This window comes from Nerophis lumbriciformis, linkage group LG37, assembly GCF_033978685.3.
Source record: "Nerophis lumbriciformis linkage group LG37, RoL_Nlum_v2.1, whole genome shotgun sequence".
NCBI lineage: Eukaryota > Metazoa > Chordata > Actinopteri > Syngnathiformes > Syngnathidae > Nerophis > Nerophis lumbriciformis.
The window spans coordinates 10,734,047-10,755,974 of NC_084584.2; the positions used below are offsets into that span (position 1 = coordinate 10,734,047).

The window sequence follows — 21,928 nt, forward strand, 5'->3', positions numbered from 1 at the left end:
AAACATGGTAACACTTTAGTATGGGGAACATATTCACCATTAATTAGTTGCTTATTAACATGCAAATTAGTAACATATTGGCTCTTAACTAGTCATTATTAAGTACTTATTAATGCCTTATTCGGCATGGCCTTGTTATAACCCTAACCCTCTAACCCTGGCCCTAACCAAATAACTCTAAATGAAGTCTTTGTTACTTAGAATATGTTCCCCTAGTGTCCAAAAAACTCTAAATTAAGTCTTTGTTACTTAAAATATGTTCCCCTAGTGTCCAAAAAACTCAAAATTAAGTCTTTGTTACTTAAAATATGTTCCCCATACTAAAGTGTTACCAAAAACATATAACTTTGTCTTAAATTTGAAAAAAACAAACATTTTATTTTTCTCTAAAGAAGGGTTCGGTGAAAGCGCATATTTAACTGGCGGGGTTCCATACCTCCAACAAGGTTAAGAACCACTGAATTAGAGCAATATGCAATAATTTAGAATAATAACGCAAGTAACTGTCACCGCCCCGGCGCATTCCAATGCGCACTCATCTTTGCGCTCTAAATGAGCGCACCTCCAGGAGCGCGCCAAGTGCGTGTCAGTCCGACGGCAGCAAGCGGCTGCAATCAATCATCAGTAATCAGCGCACCTGCGGCTGATCAGAGGACTGCCTTCATAAGCCTGCACAACCTGCTATCCCGCGCCAGAACGTAGTGACCTGTCCTGTACAGTAGTGGTCCCCAACCACCGGGTCCGTGGCCCGGTACCGGTCCGTGGATCGATTGGTACCGGGCTGCACAAGAATCTGTGTTGGCCCTGCGATGAGGTGGCGACTTGTCCAGGGTGTACCCCGCCTTCCGCCCGATTGTAGCTGAGATAGGCTCCAGCGCCCCCCGCAACCCCAAATGGAATAAGCGGTAGAAAATGGATGGATGGATGGATATACATATATATATATATATATATATATATATATATTTATTAATTTTTTTAATTTTTTTATTAAATCAACATAAAAAACACAAGATACACTTACAATTAGTGCACCAACCCAAAAAACTTCCCTCCCCCTCATTCACACTCATTCACACAAAAGGGTTGTTTCTAGGGCTGCAACTAACGATTAATTTGATAATCGATTAATCTGTCGATTATTACTTTGATTAATCGATTAATAATCGGATAAGAGACAAACTACATTTCTATCCTTTCCAGTATTTTATTAAAAAAAAAACAGCATACTGGCGCCATGTTCTTTCAACTTGCCAAATAAAACAAGGAAAATGTTACAAAAATGCACACTTTTGACACCCCTGCTATAGATAATAAAAAATTAAATCTGATAAATCTATGGATAAAAAGCAGAGCCCGACGACGCATGCGCGTTTATCATAACTCTCTCACTCTCTCTCTGTCCCTCCCTCACCAATGCTGCTGCACGCACAATTTGTTGTGTTTTTAACCTTCTTAACCCTGAACGTACATTGAAAATACACGCAACCCTAACTCAAAATGCCGGACATTTGAGAAACACCGCCCGACAGCCCCGCAAAAGATGACATGTCCGGTGAAAAGAGGACGTATGGTCAGGACCTAGACACGTCCGGTGAAACCGATCGCTGCTAGTCCTCTTTTGCTAACATACTAGCAGCTTACGGGCTACGTATAGACTGACCATACGTCCTCTTTTCGCCGGACATGTCATCTTTTGCGGGGCTGAGTATTGTTTACACAACGTGCAGTACGCTACTTAATATGTCCGTGTGGAAACTCGTTCGGTACACTTCCGCACCGAAACGAAACCCCCGTACCGAAACGGTTCGATACAAATACATGTACCGTTACACCCCTAATATTTTGATTATTGTTTCTCAGCTGTTTGTAAATGTTGCAGTTTATAAATAAAAGTAAAACAAAAAACAAAAAAAAACGTAGCCTCTGCGCATGCGCATAGCATACATCCAACGAATCTATGACTAAATTAATCGCCAACTATTTTTTATAATCGATTTTAATCGATTAGTTGTTGCAGCCCTAGTTGTTTCTTTCTGTTATTAATATTGTGGTTCCTACATTATATATCAATATATATCAATACAGTCTGCAGGGATACAGTCCGTAAGCACACATGATCGTATTTTTTTATGACAAAAAAGTTAAATAAAAATCCCCTTACTGCTTGCAAGCTCTATGCAAATCTTTCTCTCTGTGTTAACTCACCCGTCGTGCTCAAGTTGTCTGGTGTCCTCCTTGTCGCCCCTTCCAGCAGCATAACCCTTAGTTCCCGCGTGACGAGCAGTGTCTTGTCTCCCCCTGTGTCCCCCTCTGGTTCTCTCGCTGCCTCTTGGATCTCGATCTCCCGCCTGGACACGGACCTTTTGACGTCTCGCTATTGCCCCGACTACCTGCTTGTATCACGGATCTACGAGCCTGTCCTGCCCCTTTTGGACTTGCCTCTCGCTCAACACTCTGGCAACACTCTACAGCTAATCTCCACATTTTGATTATTTACACACTTCATTTATCATTTACATATATTATGTACCATATATAAATAGAGCAAATACTGTCTGTGCCGTCTCCTTCCTCCCTGTATACAACAGTAACCATTTAAAAATACTTTTATTTCTCATTACTGTAGAAATGTTTGACATTGTACTGTAATTGGAAGGTCAATTCATTTTAGTTCTCTTAAAAATGAACAAAAACAAAATGGGCTCTTATTTCTGTAAGCAAAAAGTCAACTTAAATAAATATTGAACATCTTAAAGTGCATGTTTTTGCCAGTTGGAAAAAACAAGGTGATCACGTGATCATTCGGGTTGATGGGCGTATATTGCCGATCCAATTTGAAGCTGAAATATTCCCGCAACGGGACATTTGGCTTTGTACTCATATTCACTGGCGAGTCGTGGGTCGCAAGGCTGTCTGTACTTCCCGTGTGTGTAAAGCTGGCGCTCCGCCCACCAAGACAAAGCTTGTGAATGAATAAAAAAGGAGGGCTCACTGTGTTCAGTTTATACAGTGCTAAGAAAGATGCAAAGAGTGGGACCTCTTTCTCTCTGCGGCGAGAGACAAACAACGCGAGGCTCGACAATTCTAAAGAAGCGTTGCATATTGCGTATAATACAAATATTATTGTCCATAGATATGAATGATTATTTTCTATGTGCCCTGCGATTGGCCTCGCTAATTTGGGCTAGCCTGTCAATAAGCTGGTCCACTATACGTTAGCAATAAGCTAGCGACATTAGAACCAATACTCATCCTGTATTATTGTATTGCTTTCCCCCCCCCAAACTATATTATTAGGAACCGAGTCCCTTTGGGACAGAGGACCCTATTGAATTTCTAGCGTTTTATTATTAAGCGCCGCCTCTTTGAGCTGTAATTTGACCCCCTTAACATGCTTCAAAACTCACCAAATTGGACACACACATCAGGGCTGGCGAAAATTGCGATCTAATAAAAAAACCAAACCCCAAAACTCAAAATTGCGCTCTAGCGCCCCCTAGGAAGAAAACAGACAAAACTGCCTCTAACTCCCAGTAGGAATGTCGTAGATACCATCCATCCATCCATCTTCTTCCGCTTATCCGAGGTCGGGTCGCGGGGGCAGCAGCCTAAGCAGGGAAGCCCAGACTTCCCTCTCCCCAGCCACTTCGTCCAGCTCTTCCTGTGGGACCCCGAGACAGTCTTCCCAACGTGTCCTGGGTCTTCCCCGCGGCCTCCTACCGGTCGGACGTGCCCTAAACACCTCCCTAGGGAGGCGTTCGGGTGGCATCCTGACCAGATGCCCGAACCACCTCATCTGGCTCCTCTCGATGTGGAGGAGCAGCGGCTTTACTTTGAGCTCCCCCCGGATGGCAGAGCTTCTCACCCTATCTCTAAGGGAGAGCCCCGCCACAGTTCCACGACCAGGACGAAAACCACACTGTTCCTCCTGAATCCGAGGTTCGACTATCCGTCGTAGATACATGAAACAAAAACCTCTATGTAGGTCTCACTTAGACCTAGATTTCATACACTGACAACCCCCAGCAAAAATCAACAGGAAGTTTGCAATTCCCCTTCAAAACAAAAGTTGAGTAAAAACAGTCACCTTTTTTCAAACATTATCTCCTCTGAGCACGTTTGTCGTGTCGGCTTCAAATTAGCACAGGAGAGAGATTGAACCCTACTGATTAAAAGTTGATGAGATAGTTTTAATTACTGCTCCGGTTTGGATTTTATGAGCCCTCAAAGTCGGTCCCGTCCATCGCTGATTGCAGCTTTAATTAATGTAATGTGATTCCTACGTGTATGTGCACTTCATGTGTACAGTACAGGCCAAAAGTTAGGACACTCCTTCTCATTCAGTGGCTTTTCTTTATTTTCATGACTATTTACATTGTAGATTGTCACATCAAAACTATGAATGAACACATGTGGAGTTATGTACTTAACTGAAAATATGTTTTTATATAATCTAGCTTCTTCAACATAGCCACCCTTTGCTCCGATTAATTTTTCGCACACTCTTAGCATTCTCTCCATGAGCTTCAAGAGGTAGTCACCCGAAAGGGTTTTCACTTCACAGGTGTCATAGTTGTGATGCCGTCAGTGACAATCTACAATGTAAATAGTCATGAAAATAAAGAAAACATATTGAAATGAGAAGGTGTGTCCAAACTTTTGGCCTGTACTGTATTTAGAACATACTTTCCTTTGAGTGCTTTGTTTTATAGCACAGAAAAACCAGGCAAAAAAAGCCTTCTAGAGCAAAGACCAGGATTCCCCAGAACAAAAGCGGGATGGTTGCCATGTATGAGTTGAAGTGTAAAAATTATCTACTGCAGCCAGAAGAGTGGAAAGCACTTTGTAACGATGATATCTTTCTATTTCCTGCCTCTCAGTAAGTTGGTCATCATCTGGATGCTCTCCTCTGAGGGGGAGTTGATGTTTCAGATATTAGCGGGCTGTGTCAGACCGTTAAACTGCTCTTAATCGATCCTCCAAGCTTCAGTCTTTCCAAGCAGCCGCGATGCTTCTAATGGCTCGTAATGGAGCCACGCGCTCTCTCTCCCTGCCTTCTTTTCACGTTTCCTTTCAAATGTCAGACGGGCACAAGACTACTGGGTCGACGGGATACTCGACTCTGATCTTCTATCACATCTCCACTGGACTTGGGTTTTCTACACAATTACTGCACCATACACTTTGACACACTTTTATCATCTCACTGACTTCTCTAGTAGTCATTCATACATTCTCCTATAAATACATGATTATTTCCCCTATGAATACATACATCATTATTGATTCCCCTACTTATAAACACATTATCATACATTTCCTACGAATAGTTAGATAGTACTTTATTGATTCCTTCAGGAGAGTTCCCTCAGGAAAATTTAAATTCCAGCAGCAGTGTACAGAATTGAGATACAATTTAAAAAGTAAATAATAGAGGTATAAATGGAAATAAAATAGAAGACATAACAAAAAAAAATACAAATAAACAATAAGAATTAAAATATAACAGTAAAAATAAGAATATAACAAGAGAAACTAGGCAGTAGTGACCATGTTAAGAAAATTAAAACATTTAGAAAAACAGTAATACTGTCGATTATAAGAACGATGTGATGTGTATATTGCACCTTTAAAATATATTGCACTGTTTTTTGTTGCAGCTTATTTCAGTATTGTTATTGCTTTGCGTCCCCTGTCATCCTAGTACCTAGAGCTGGGCGATATGGCCTTTTATTAATATCTCGATATTTTTAGGCCATGTCACGATACACGATATATATCTCTATATTTTGCCTTAGCCTTGAATGAACACTTGATGCATATAATCACAGCAGTATGATGATTCTATGTGTCTACATTAAAATATTCTTCTTCAAACTGCATTAATATATGCTACTTTTAAACTTTCATGCAGAGAGGGAAACCACAACTAAGTCAATTTAGCAAAAGTGTATTTATCAAACAGTTATTAAGCAGTGGCACAAACATTCATGTCATTTCAAAACAGAAAGTGCAAGATTGTCAGAGACATTTTAAAACAAGATATTAGTGCACTTTTGTGCATGATGTCACTAAGATGACATATCAAAACGACACTAAATTAAAGTGCACTTTTTGTACAGAACGCCACTACAATAGTTTAAAACAAATAAAGTGCACTTTTGTGCATGATGTCACACAAGATATTTCAATAAGTGTCAAATAAAAATGAGCTGCATAATAGGAAATCAAATAGTGTATGTCCTTCACTATGTGGTAGGTTCCTGCGGACGTTATCTCCTTCTGTTGTTGACTATTTTTTTCATACGGTGTTGTAACTTATGGGTTATATAGTTCATGAATGATGATAATTCATCATTTGCATGCTTGATTTAATTGCTGATAAATTGATCTATTATTATTTACAGCTAAAAAGAGAATTGATTTGATGTATACATGTATTTGACATTGATTATTTGATAAACACTGACATTGAATTGAGTTGTTTTCTACTTCATAGCCTAACAAAGGGTTAACTAAAATACTGCATGTTCCACGATTCATTGCGGCAAACCGGATGTTAAAAAGACCGGGAGCAGGTGCATTGTGGTTGTTGAGATTGAGGATTACAAACCTTCGGGTGAATGAATGACAGATAACAAGATATAAGGATCGTTTTGTATGCCATTTTTTTGTTATATAAAGTACAACTTTACTACACATTTTCGACATCCTGTCCAATACTTTGATCGTAGTTAATCTGGAAATGTTTGCCTCGGCATTTTGATGGTGTGGGCGTGTGGCACCGAACGGAGATGTTGACATGCGGAGTAAGCACTATTCATTCTCTACCAGGTAACTTTTCAAATGATGCTACATATTAGCAGTAATGCTACTTTTTATAGCAATGCTTTTCCCCCCACACTTGACAAATTACGGTTGTCTGTTCGACATATTCCCACTTGAAGCCAAACCACCGCCAGACGATGGACCCCCTGCTGTTTTTCTTGGGAATTAATTCTTCCTTCATTTGTTACCAGATTCGCACCTTCTTTCTCTCGTATTACCACTCGCAGCACTCCGCTAGCATCACAGCTAACGTCACCCATGCTGCTACCTCTCTGCTCCGCGAGGGCGTATACGTATGTGACGTATGTAAGAAGGTGCGCTTGTTTTATGTGTCCGTGAGAAGGACAGAGAAGAAGGAGTGAGAAGAGCCTGTAGTGTAATGCCCGCAGCTAAAAGTAAATGCGTGAGAACGTGTACTCCAATATCACGATATAGTCATTTTCTATATCACACAGAGACAAACCCGCGATATATCCAGTATATCGATATATCGCCCAGCCCTAACTCGAATATCACGATATAGTCATTTTCTATATCGCACAGAGACAAACCCGCAATATATCGCCCAGCCCTAATAGTACCCCCCTAGTTGTACAGTCTGATGGCGTGTGGGACAAAGGAGTTTTTGAGTGTATTAATCCTGCACTTTGGATGACGCAGTCTAGCACTGAACAGGCTCCTCTGGCTACGGATAACGCTATGCAGAGGGTGACTGGCATCATCCATGATACTCAGTAGTATTTCCACAGTCCTCTTCTCTGCCACCGTCACCAGAGAGTCCAGTTTTATAAATAATAATAAATAACAAATACATTATTCATTCCACCACAAATATATGATCAACAAATGCTGTAATGACAAACTGGAAATATGTGCTGTATCATATTGTAATGGTATGCATGTTCAGAATAAACTAACACCAATGAAGTCCCTTATAAATCAGTGGTCCCCAACCTTTTTGTAACTGAAAACCGGTCAACGCTTGAAAATATGTGCCACGGACCAGGGGGTGGGGGGCGAATGTTTTTTGTTTTGCTTTGTTTTTGGTCATAAAAAAATACAATCATGCGTGCTTACGGACTGTATCCCTGCAGACTGTATTGGTATATATTGATATATAATGTAGGAACCAGAAATATTAATAACAGAAAGAAACAACCCTTTTGGGAGGGAGGTTTTTTTTGGGTTGGTGCACTAATTGTAAGTGTATCTTGTGTTTTTTATGTTGATTTAATAAAAATAAAAACAATTATTATTATTATTTTTTTAATTTCTTGTGCGGCCCGGTACCAATCGATCCACGGACCGGTACCGGGCCGCGGCCCGGTGGTTGGGGACCACTGTTATAAATGACCTGTTCATCAAACCTATCAATGAATACATGATCTATCCTTCATGAATAAATAACTGATCATGAATTGCCCTGTAAATATATACATTATTAATTCCCATATAAATGTACTTGTTATTAATTCCCATGTAAATATATAAATTATCCTACAATTAATAATATATGATTATAAACTCTAAATATATTAATAACTCCCCTATTAATATATACAGTACAATATCAATTCCCCCATAAATTAATACATTATTAATTACCATTTGAATACTGTAGAACAGGGGTGTCAAAGTGGTTTTCATTGGGGGCCACATCACAGTTATGGCTGCCCTCAGAGGGCCACTTGTAACATCCATCCATCCATTTTTCTACCGCTTGTCCCTTTCGGGGTCGCGGGGGGTGCTGGAGCCTATCTCAGCTGCATTCGGGCGGAAGGTGGGGTACACCCTGGACTAACAGTGAATATTATTATTACACCATTTTTTTTAGGCATTTTATTAGTATATTCTTTAAAAACTCAAATGTAAAAAAAATATGGTAAGTTGCAATAATTTAACCTCAACGTGTAGTGTATATTACTGTAAATGGAAAAACAATACTGCTGTTTTTTATGGTAAAAAAGGCAGCTCAGTTGCTAGAATTTTACTGTGAAATTTCCTTTTTTTAAATTTTTTTTTTTATTGTAAATAAAAAATACAAAAAAATTTACAGTAAAAATGTGGCACCTGAGCTGCCAGTTTGTTTGTTTTTTACTGCAAATCAACAACTGTAGATTTTTCAGTGTGTTACTGTAAATGCCAAAACGGCACCACAGTTTTACAGTAAAAAAAAAAAAGTACTATTTTTTTTTCATTTAGAGAAAAATGCTGTAAAAAACACAGTAAATTTCATAATTTTACCATGAAATCTATTGCTACTTTTACATTGCACACTTTGATGGATAACTCGCTTTGAAATCATTATTATTAGTATTTATTTATATTTAAAAAATGGTTTGAATGTTTGATAATATCCATCCATCCATTTTCTACCGCTTATTCCCTTCGGAGTCGCGGGGGGCGCTGGAGCCTATCTCAGCTACAATCGGGCGGAAGGCGGGGTACACCCTGGACAAGTCGCCACCTCATCGCAGGGCCAACACAGATAGACAGACAACATTCACACTCACATTCACACACTAGGGCCAATTTAGTGTTGCCAATCAACCTATCCCCAGGTGCATGTCTTATTTTTGCAAAATTAAGTGAACATAATGTGCGTTTACATGGAGTACATATATATTTTTTCTGCCAAAATAGAAGGAAAGAATACATACTGTATGTGTACAGCTCCACTAATGGACATTGGAGTGTTACTTTCAAAGGCAAAATTAATGAGCAAATACACATATGTAAATACACGATTTCTAGTAACATACTTTGGAAAATCAAAACATAAAACGTTTTGTTTTATGAATATAAATCTATCTGTGATAGTAATCTGGGTTTATTGTGTATGAAATTAACATAATCAATCATTGACATACGCTCGAAATAATTAGACAAACACACGGCATAGTACAGGGGTCGGCAACCTTTACCAGTCAAAGAGCCATTTTGACCAGTTTCACAAATTATAGAAAACAATGGGAGCCGCAAACATTTTTTGAAATTTTAAATGAAATAACACTGCATACAATTTTTTTTTGTGCTTTGTGCTATGTATAACCAGGGATCTCAGTCACGTTGCCCACACCTTTACGTGGAATTTGAAAGCTGGTGCGACACGCGGGTTTTAAGTGAATGGCGCTTGTCAGCGTCATGCGTGCCGTGATGGTACAGCACATAGCACCCACCACAGCCAGCGTGCTTGATTAGCCACACGTTGAATGGGGCTTCCGCTTGCTCACATAGGTGACAGCAAGGCATACAACAACCACACAGGTCACACTGACGGTGGCGGTATAAAAAAAAGAAACTTTAACACTCTTACTAATAATGCGCCACAATGTGAACCCACACCAAACAAGAATGACAAACAAATTTCGGGAGAACATCTGCACCGTAACACAACATAAACACAACAGGACAAATACCCAGAATCCCATGCAGCCCTAACTCTTCCGGGATACATTATACACCCCCCCAAACCCCGCCCACCTCAACCGACGCACGGGGTGGGGGGAGCAGGGTTGGGGTGGGGGCGGGGTTTGGTGGTAGCAGGGGTGTATAATGTAGCCCGGAAGAGTCAGGGCTGCATGGGATTCTGGGTGTTTGTTCTGTTATGTTTATGTTGTGTTAAGGTGCAGATGTTCTCCCGAAATGTCTTTGTCATTCTTGTTTGGTTTTGGTTCAAAGTGTGGCGCATTATTAGTAAGAGTGTTAAAGTTGTTTTATATGGTCACCGTCAGTGTAACCTGTGTGGCTGTTGACCAAGTATGCCTTGCTGTCACGTACGTGTGCAAGCAGAAAATGTATATTGTATAACAAGTGTTTGGTTGGCATGCTGTTAAGACAGATTGTAGAGGATGTCAAATGTTGTACCATCATGGCACGCCCTCATAGCTGTAAGGGTGAAAATCGGTGAATATTAATCCTGGGAGTTTTCTGCGAGAGGCACTGAAATCCGGAAGTCTCATGGGAAAATTGGGGGGTTCAGCAAGTAAGCTGCTGAGCCGCATCAGAGTGATCAAAGAGCCGCATGCGGCTCCGGAGCCGCGGGTTGCCGACCCCTGGCATAGACGCTCGATATATTGGCGTGACTATCACTGACGTATGCAAATTGAATAATTCGAATTATTACGAGAAATACACATAAGCTTTTGCAAGAGCATGGAATATTTAAAAAGTACTATTCAAACCAATTTCAATGCGAGTAATGTAAAATATGCAACTAAAAGCAGCGACAAGAAAAAATAAAAATAAAGAAATTGAAAATTGTTAGCGTGGGTACCCAACTTTGATCCAATCAAAGTACACATTTTCTTTAGTGACTAAAACAAGAGGTTAAGCATCGATAGAAAATTGATATAAAAGTATTCACTTACCGGCAAAACTATCCGTTGATGAATAAAATCCCATTATTTTCCTTATTTCCTTCCTTGACGAACGCTCGGCATAAACTTACTGGTAACACCAAATCGTCAACATGTTCTATTTATACCCTAAGCACGGCGGATGAATATCGTTTATCGCACCAAGTGTTTACATGAATTATACGTTTGTGATGCGTTACACAATTCTCTCCGGGTGAAACAATTCCCTCTTATAAAGGCATAATTCAGAAAAGATGGTATTGTAAAATAGGTTGTTTATTTCTTACATAAATTATCAAACTATTAGAACTACTTCGCGCGCGGATGTTTTATGTAAAACTGTTGTTATGGGGTAGGTTGAAAATAGAAATTGGTTACACAAAATAATTACAAACGTATGCGTTTTTCACCACTGGTTTTGATGAACTTTGCGATTTCGGTGGATGCTACAGAAATACTTCTGTATGTATTCATATTTCAGCAACAGAATATGAATTCTTAATAAACTGACCAATTAATTTAAGCTGTATTTTTCTTGCATAAACGGGAATGGGGGTAAAAAGTAACGCTATGAATCGCGTTTTTCCAAGTTTTTGGAGCATTTTTATGCTATTTCCAAGCATCTCCTTTTTTTTTCTTTTTTTTTTCCAACTTTTTTTTATTGGCATTTTCAAATAGACAGAAAAAAGTGCAAGTCGAAACAGTACAATTTTAAAGTCAGTAAATGATTCACACCCTTTCCCTTAAAACCCAAACCACCCACCCACCCTCCCACCCCACTCAGGTCCCACCAACGAGGGACAAATGGCACAATTATATAACAAGTAAGACGACAAAGACAGACACATTCTCACACACACACACACACACACACACACACACACACACACACACACACACACACACACACACACACACACACACACACACACACACACACACACGAGGCCAGAGACAGACAGATATATATAAAAATATATAATAATAATAATAAAATAAAAATAAAAATGTAATAATAATAATAATATATCAAGCATCTCCTTTTTATTATCCTTGGTTTTAAATGGTCAAACTAATGCATATTATATATGCATGCCCCAGTAAACAAAAAAAAGTCATATTTATTTTGATTGTTACATTTTGAAGTACATTTGTGCAGGTGGGTGCGAATGTACCCATTACCAGAGCTGTACACCTTTAGTAAGAAAAGTTACAGTACTTTATGGATACACATTATTTCCAGGCTTTCCAGGGCCAAATAAAAGGAAGTGGTGGGCCACATGTAGCCCCCAAGCCTTGAGTTTGACACCTGTGAGGCGATATCATGTCCATAAAGGTTTTATTGTCATGAACTTGAAAGAGGAGCTTTTTTTGTATGTGTGAAAAGTGAAGAAGTAGATGACTTCTTAAAAAGTCAGTGTTGCAGGACAGAAGAAGAAAGGCGCTGTGTACTAAGCAGGAAAGCTGAAAGAGCAGAATCTTCATCCAGAGGTTAAATGGAGTGTGGTTAGCGGCGCTCTATGACACGCTGCCTCACAAAGCTCCAGTGCATTTCATCTCACGTTCCCTTTGAGCGGCGGGGAAGAGTCGCGGGCGGAAAAGAATCGGTTTGTTGCTCCTCCTTTCTCGGAAGGAGAAAATCAGAGAGAAGAAACACTCGTCTTGGTCTTATTGAGCCTTTGTTTTACATGCTTTGGGGCGTCGGCTTCGACAAACGGCGCTAATGAGCTAATTAGCAAGTTTGCTGTCAAATGGCGCTGAAAAGGTAGCACAGCTTTGCAGGATTCATGACCCCCTTTAATAAATGTAACTCATATTTTACAGTATGTACAGTCAAATTACTCAGTACTGTTTCTAAATATACTGGGAAAAATCATGTAAGACATTGCTAGATTTGCTTTAAGGCCCTTGCATGTTTTGTCTTTTGGTCTGATTATTACTTCTAGTACTATACTAGATTAGCGCTAGCCTACTAGCATGCTAACTTTGTTGTTTGTAGTTATTGATTTAAATAAAGAATGAGTAAGACTAATAAAGGCACTAATAATATATCATAGCGTTTAATTCTCACAGATATAATATTGTTTTATTGATGCTGGAAACTAACGACTAATGAATCAAATTGTGAAATTCAGGACTATAAGCCTCTACCGTTTTCCTACGCTTTGAACCCTGCAGCTTATAAAACAAAGCAGCTAATTTATGGATTTTTCCTTTGCCATAATGCAAATATATATATATATATATATATTTTTAAAAAGCAAAGACACTTAAAAGGTGCATTATTGTTTGTGCTATGGCGCCATCTTTTGAATGACTTCACTCACTGTAGGTGCTGCAGTTCTCTGCTTTTTAGAGCCTTCAACCGGAAGTAGAAATGTTGTTCCATCCATAGCGTTTCTACTTGTCTGGATTCTTCATTCATCATTCGAAGCAATGGTTGTACGTTTTACAATATAACTAAAACTATGTATACTTATTAAACCGTCCCATGTGTGATGTCTGTAGGAGTGTTTTCATGCATATTTGTACGTGCTATCGTAATGTAATCAGGCAAACGTCGTTAACATTAGCTAATATGCTAACATGTTTACTAGTTTGTGTTAGTATAATTAGCTAACAATGGCATTCTTTTTGTGTGGCCTCAGTTTCACAAATTCCTCAGTAAATTCACCAAAATGTCACCGTGGAGTTATTGAGTCTGTTTAGCTGATTGGAGAGCTAGCTTGCGCAGCTAGTGGGTGCATGGCGATGACGTCTGTTTTGTTTGATCAGCCGTTTTACTGCCATGTTACGGACACCATTTGGTAACAATTAAGGTATGTAAACAAACATTTACAAAATCTTTTAGCTTATAGTTCGGTGTGGCTAATATATGGAAAACTATTCGCCCCCTAAAATTTAGTGGGTGTGGCTTATATACGAGTGCAGTGCGTTCAATAGTCTAAAGAATACGGTATATATCTTTAACAAATGTTTTGTTTAAATGGCAGAATAATGTTGATGCACAACTTCCCGTAACTGACTTCTTTAAACCGCAAACTAGACTATCTACATCGCCTCTGCTGGTAGTAGCCAAGTACTGCACTGAAATTTGCATCCTTCAAGACACAAATAATCTTCAATTCAAGCCAGAAAACTGCATTTGGAGAATTTACAACATTTCATGAATTGACAAACGCACAAATGAGATAAAACAAGTAGCATTGCTTCACCGATTGACGTTTCCTTTCCTCCTCTTTTCATGCAGAAACGATGTGCTCGTTAGGGACATCAAGTGTCGTTAGCACTTGCTAATGAAGGCGAAGTTAAAGCAGCAACACGCTAAATATCCAACTTTATCTTCCACACAAACTTTATGATTTCCTCACACTAGCAGAAGATAAAAGACGGTAATCATCTCACTCAGAGCAGCTGCATAAAACCATACTCCCCAAACCTGCTGAGACAATGTAACTTTGTTTGAAAACTGCAAACAAATACTATTGCTACTGTTGCATACAGACAAACTTGTCTGACTGGATGAAGTCCTTGGGCTCAAATACTAATGTGGCCTCAACAGCCCTGCTGTGGTGTGTAGCATTCTGGGAATTATCTGTGCATGTGATGGAGGAATGCACAATGCAGGGTTGAAATTAGAGATGTCCGATAATATCGGACTGCCGATATTATCGGCCGATAAATGCTTTAAAATGCAATATCGGAAATTATCGGTATCGTTTTCAAAAAGTAAAATGTATGACTTTTTAAAAGGCCGCTGTGTACACGGACGTAGGGAGAAGTACAGAGCGCCAATAAACCTTAAAGGCACTGCCTTTGCGTGCCGGCCTAATCACATAATATCTACGGCTTTTCACACACACAAGTGAATGCAAGGCGTACTTGGTCAACAGCCATACAGGTCACACTGAGGGTGGCCGTATAAACAACTTTAATACTGTTACAAATATGTACCACACTGTGAACCCACACCAAACAAGAATGACAAACTCATTTCGGGAGAACATCCGCACCGTAACACAACATAAACAACACAACAACTACCCAGAACCCCTTGCAGCACTAACTCTTCTGGGACGCTACAATATACACCCCCGCTACCCCGTTTATTTTGGAGAACCTTGTTACGTTGTTTAATGCATCCAGCGGGGCATCACAACAAAATTAGGAAAAATAATGTGTTAATTCCACCACTGTATATATATCGGTATCGGTTGATATCGGAATCGGTAATTAAGAGTTGGACAATATCGGAATATCGGATATCGGCAAAAAAGCCATTATCGGACATCTCTAGTTGAAATTCTACTGAATTTGCATTAAATCAGGTTGTTTTAGCTAATAATCATGCTGCAAGATCTAGCATTCAATGTTTATGGATGGATGGATTTATTCCCATTAATTCCCATATATTCCCGTGGAAAGTTTCCAACTTTGAATATTCCCGAAATTTTGCAACCCTAATTATAACCTTTTTTTTTTAAACTGTATACATTTTTGTTAGCCTTTTTCAATCAATCAATCAATCAATGTTTATTTATATAGCCCTAAATCACAAGTGTCTCAAAGGGCTGCACAAGCCACAACGACATCCTTGGTACAGAGCCCACATAAGGGCAAGGAAAAACTCACCCCAGTGGGACGTCGATGTGAATGACTATGAGAAACCTTGGAGAGGACCGCATATGTGGGTAACCCCCCCCCCCTAGGGAGACCGAATGCAATGGATGTCGAGTGGGTCTAACATAATATTGTGAGAGTACAGTCCATAGTGGATCCATATTGTCGCAAATTATTCACCGTCATGGTGACCACCCCCCACCGCCAAAGGTATCTTGGCAGTTTAGGAGAAACCCTGCTTGCATTAGTTTGCAGTAAATCTTCACAAAACAGCAGAGTGCACCTGTCATACAAAGGATCTTTGGTTATCAAAAACAGCAAGGTGCTCCTATCCATAGTAATTGCATTGTGCAGATATAATTCATTTGATGTCAAAAACGTATTTCACTACTTGGCTCCACCAGTAGTGGCGCTGTTGTTTCCCTGGTGTGCGCTTCCTAAAGAAATGGCACTAAACAATCATATTAACAGTAATATAGCAAGGGTGTATTTCAGCCTGGGTGGGTATACGGTAGCGCTTGTCTTCATTGTTATTGCATGATTTATTCCTTTGTCCAGCATTTAAAAAGGTTACCTTGGCATCGCCTTCATGTTCATATGTTCATTAAACACGCCTGGATTCTTGCGGGCTAATAAATGTTTTTCTTGTTGTCGAGCGCCGTTTAAGCGGAAAGAGCGCTTGGCTTGGGACGAACATGAATTGAAGAGTTACAAATCAAATGTACTGTATGCAAAAGGAGAGTGAAAACAACAACAACACACACACACAGCAGGAAAGCACCTCCTAGTTTCTTCACGTCAGATGAGAATCATTCCCCACAGTTGCTCCTATTTTTATTATGTCAATGGTAACAAATAAATGCATGAATAGAAAATTCCAACCTAATGTTGGGATTTTACCAAGATTTAAAGAGGAAACAATTAATTGGGACATAAATTATGATTCACATGACATCTTCCATCACATATTTAGCATGTTAATCAATCAATGTTTATTTATATAACCCTAAATCACGAGTGTCTCAAAGGGCTGCACAAGACACAACGACATCCTCGTTAAGTGAATCACAACTTCCGGACTATAAGCCACTACATTTTCCCTACGCTTTGAACCCTTCAGCTTATAAAACGGGGCGGCTCATTTATGGATTTTTTTGTTGTTGCTTACGGCCATAAAAAAAGAATAGTGAAGTGAAGTGAAGTGAATTATATTTATATAGCGCTTTTCTCTAATGACTCGAAGCGCTTTTACATAGTGAAACCCAATACCTAAGTTACATTTAAACCAGTGTGGGTGGCACTGGGAGCAGGTGGGTAAAGTGTCTTGCCCAAGGACACAACGGCAGTGACTAGGATGGCAGAAGCTGGGATCGAAGCTGGAACCCTCAAGTTGCTGGCACCGCCCCTAAAGCAGTTAGCTAACACGCGGGAGTCATTGCTTTACAATTAACTTGGGAGTGTGCGATGGTGCTAGCTAGCTTACCAGCTAGCTGTGCTTTAAACACTAGCCTCATCAGGGCTAGCAGTCACGAGCGTTGATTGGAAATAAAAGTAAAAGTCATTATTGGCCTCGTAAATCTGAGACACTTTTCGTAAATAATTAACGACGGAGTGTGCGTTGGTGCTAGCCGGCTAACTAGCTAGCTGTGCTTTGAACACCAGGTTGGCAGCCAGAAGCATTGATTGGCACTAGAAGTGAAAGTAATTATTGGCTGTGTTGAAATTGTTTCTGAAGTCAAAACCACTCCAAGCAGGAGGCAAAGTGCAAACGCTGGTGTTCAAAAAACACAAGCAAAGACACTGAAATGGTGTGTGGCGCCATCTTAAGGATGAGTTTGGCCACTGCATGTGCTGCTGGGTGACTGTCTGGAGTGGTTCCTGTTGCTTAAAGCTTTGAACTGGAAGTAGAAGTGCCGTTTCGTCTTCTAGTCGTCCATAGCGTTTTCTACTCAAAATGATTCCTCATTCATCACTCTTAGCAACATTTGTAAGTTTTACAATATAACTACAACTGTTAGAGCCATTTACTCTTTCTGTCCGTCAAAATCATGACGTCACTAAAGGGGTTGGCTGAAGGCCAAGTGCCAGTCTACTTAGGGAGGGGCTGGGATCTTGCTCAGGTGTTGCTGAGTAGAGGTGCAACAGTTTTTGACTGTGCCAGGCTATGATTTGTTTGCTCCCGTTTATTTTCCGGTTTTGTTACAAAGTGAGTTTGATTTACGTGGCTGTATGTTAATAAATATTTATGTTAAACATGGACACAATTCTGGACATCAATTATTAGCCAGCCGCACACGTCTGAACTAGCTTCAGTTATATTCGGCAACCAGTAGCAGTAATAGTATAGGACTTTACCGCTACAACAACTATTCTTACTTTTCTGTTTTGTTTGATCAGCAGTTTTACTGCTGTGTTGCAGACACCGTTTGGACACAATTAAGGTGTGTAAATAAACATTTACAAAATCTTTCTGTGTAAATGACTCATTTCCCAACGTATATATATATATATATATATATGTGGCTTTTATTCCATTGCGGCTATTATATGGAAAATATTTTTTTACCTGAAATTTAGTGGGTGCAGTTTATATACTGGTGCGCTCCACCGTCAGGAAAGTACGGTAATAACTACCCATGTAATTTTTATTGATCATTTATTTTTTTGTGTTACAGATTAAGTACAGGAAGTAAATAGGTTAGAAATTGCTATAAAACGGAAGAGGTGAAGTGTAATAGGATCTGCTTCTTCCTACTCCTTTTCAGACAAGTTGGAACGTGAAACTGTAAATATGTATATGCACCACATTATAACTGTTTGAAATAAACTATGATCAACCATAAATGTAGTCGAAAGAAGCGGAATACTTATGATAAAAACATGCTTCGTATCATAGAAATGTATTTGCACTGTGCAATCACCATTGTGTTCATAACACATCCATCCATCCATCCCGCTTGTTAACAAAGCCAACAATTTGTTATGATTTAAAAAAAATAAAATAAAAAAAATAGTACTCACGGACCAAATTTCAGGTTTAAAATGTATACTGGTTTAGGGTCCGACTTTTACACTATAGAGAGGCCCGTTGTGAATTGTTGTGAAAAATAATATTATCTATTTGACACATAAACCTTAGGTTTAGGTCAGGCTGATTAGAAAATAGATAGATAGATAGATAGATCGATAGATGGATAGATCTTTATTGATTCCTTCAGGAGAGTTCCCTCTGGAAAATTAAAACTATAAATACTAATCAAATAAACTCCATGGGACACAAAAACTAATGAAAAAAATAAATCCACTAAATTAATAATGAATATGATTCTTAAATCGTCAATACAATAAAAGTGGAAATGAAAATATAGCTTCACCACTTTAGTCATAACTTCTGCGCTTAAGAAGCCTTTATGATTTTAGCTCCAGACTTCTTCTGTTTGTTTGATGTTGTCGTGACTGCCACAAGTGGTGGAAAAGTGTATTACAACGGAGTACCACTGAGGCCCATATGGACCACAGCTGAGAAACAGATATTTTTTGGTGTCCCTCTAGGCGGCGCTCGCGGTCAAACAATGGTATGGAGAGAGTACGGCCAACTGGGTTTCAGAGTTGGTCTTCAACATGGCGCTCTGTAGTCACGTGAGGGGCTTTTGACCAATCAGAGAGAGTATGGCCTGATTATCTCCTAAATGATTGGTCAGAAGCCCCTCATGTGACTACAGGGCGCCATGTTGAAGACCAACTATGAAACCAAATTGGCAATACTCTCACAATGGGCCAAATAAACTACATGGGACACAAAAACTAATGAAAAAAATAAATCAACTAAATTAATAATGAATAATAAGAAAGACTGTACTAGTTTCCATACAAGTGTAATTATCACAAAAGTCAATATTGAAAATATAGATGAAAAAACCAGGCATTTCCTTTTTGGATTTTACCCCAAGCAAATATGTACTTAACTTCAGCAATGTTCCTAAAAAACTAAAAAAACAACAACCCCCAGCTAGAATTTCAGCGAGCGAGCCTCTTGTTGCCGGGCAGAGTAGGTAGTGCTGGATAAAAATCAGGTATGGTAGTAGGGCTGGGCGATATGGCCTTCTTTTAATATCGCGATACTTTAAGGCCATATCGCGATACACGATATATATGTCCATATTTTGCCTTAACCTTGAATGAACACTTGATGCATATAATCACAGCAGTATGAGGATTCTGTGTCTACATTAAAACATTCTTCTTCATACTGCATTAAAATATGCTACTTTGAAACTTTCATGCAGAGAAGGAAATCACAACTAAAAAAAAAAATCACTATTTTTTTTGTACGGTGTTGATCTGGAAATGTTTGCCTCGGCATTTTGATGGTGTGGGCGTGTGGCACCTAACTGAGATGTTGACGTGCGGAGTAAGCCCTCTTCATTCCCTAGCAGGTGACTTTTCAAATGATGCTACATATTAACAGTAATGCTACTTTTTATAGCAACCCTTTTGCCCCACACTTGACAAATTACGGTTGTCTGTTCGACATATTCCCACTTGAAGCCACACCACCGCCAGACGATGGACCCCCTGCTGTTTTTTGGGGGAATTAATTCTTCCTTCATTTGTTACCAGATTCGCACCTTCTCTCTCTCGTATTACCACTCGCACGGCTGCGCTAGCATCACAGCTAACGTTACCCATGCTGCTACCTCTTTGCTGCGCGAGGGCGTATACGTATGTGACTTATGTAAGAAGGTGTGCTTGTCTGTCTGTGAGAAGGAGCGACCAGAAAAAGCGAGGAGAGCCTGTAGTCAGCTGGAGGCGTGTCTTAATGAAATTAAACAATGGATATCCGCTAACTTCTTGCAACTCAACGCCAAGAAAACGGAAATGCTGATTATCGGTCCTGCTAAACACCCACATTTATTTAATAATACCACCTTAACATTTGACAACCAAACAATTACACAAGGCGAATCAGTAAAGAATCTGGGTATTATTTTCGACCCAACTCTCTCCTTTGAGTCACACATTAAGAGTGTTACTAAAACGGCCTTCTTTCATCTCCGTAATATCGCTAAAATTCGTTCTATTTTATCCACTAGCGACGCTGAGATCATTATTCATGCGTTCGTTACGTCTCGTCTCGACTACTGTAACGTATTATTTTTGGGTCTCCCTATGTCTAGCATTAAAAGACTACAATTGGTACAAAATGCGGCTGCTAGACTTTTGACAAGAACAAGAAAGTTTGATCATATTACGCCTATACTGGCTCACCTGCACTGGCTTCCTGTGCACTTAAGATGTGACTTTAAGGTTTTACTACTTACGTATAAAATACTACACGGTCTAGCTCCGTCCTATCTTGTCGATTGCATTGTACCATATGTCCCGGCAAGAAATCTGCCTTCAAAGAACTCCGGCTTATTAGTGATTCCCAGAGCCCAAAAAAAGTCTGCGGGCTATAGAGCGTTTTCTATTGGGGCTCCAGTACTATGGAATGCCCTCCCGGTAACAATTAGAGATGCTACCTCAGTAGAAGCATTTAAGTCCCATCTTAAAACTCATTTGTATACTCTAGCCTTTAAATAGCCCCCCTGTTAGACCAGTTGATCTGCCGTTTCTTTTCTTTTCTCCTCTGCTCCCCTTTTCCTTGTGGAGGGGGGGGGGGCACAGGTCCGGTGGCCATGGATGAAGTGCTGGCTGTCCAGAGTCGGGACCCGGGGTGGACCGCCCGCCTGTGCATCGGCTGGGAACATCTCTGCGCTGCTGACCCGTCTCCGCTCGGGATGGTGTCCTGCTGGCCCCACTATGGACTGGACTCTTACTATTATGTTGGATCCACTATGGACTGAACTCTCACAATATTATGTTAGACCCACTCGACATCCATTGCTTTCGGTCTCCCCTAGAGGGGGGGGGTTACCCACATATGCGGTCCTCTCCAAGGTTTCTCATAGTCATTCACATCGACGTCCCACTGGGGTGAGTTTTTCCTTGCCCTTATGTGGGCTTTGTACCGAGGATGTCGTTGTGGCTTGTGCAGCCCTTTGAGACACTTGTGATTTAGGGCTATATAAATAAACATTGATTGATTGTAGTGTAATGCCAGCAGCTAAAAGCAAGTG

The 21,928-nt window shown here is 39.9% G+C and overlaps 1 protein-coding gene across 3 annotated transcripts in view; it reads right to left on the reverse strand.

The window, feature by feature from the left end:
- gabbr2 (gamma-aminobutyric acid (GABA) B receptor, 2) overlaps window positions 1-21,928 on the reverse strand; it is a 381,082-nt gene that overhangs the window by 234,428 nt on the left and 124,726 nt on the right. The window lies entirely within an intron of this gene.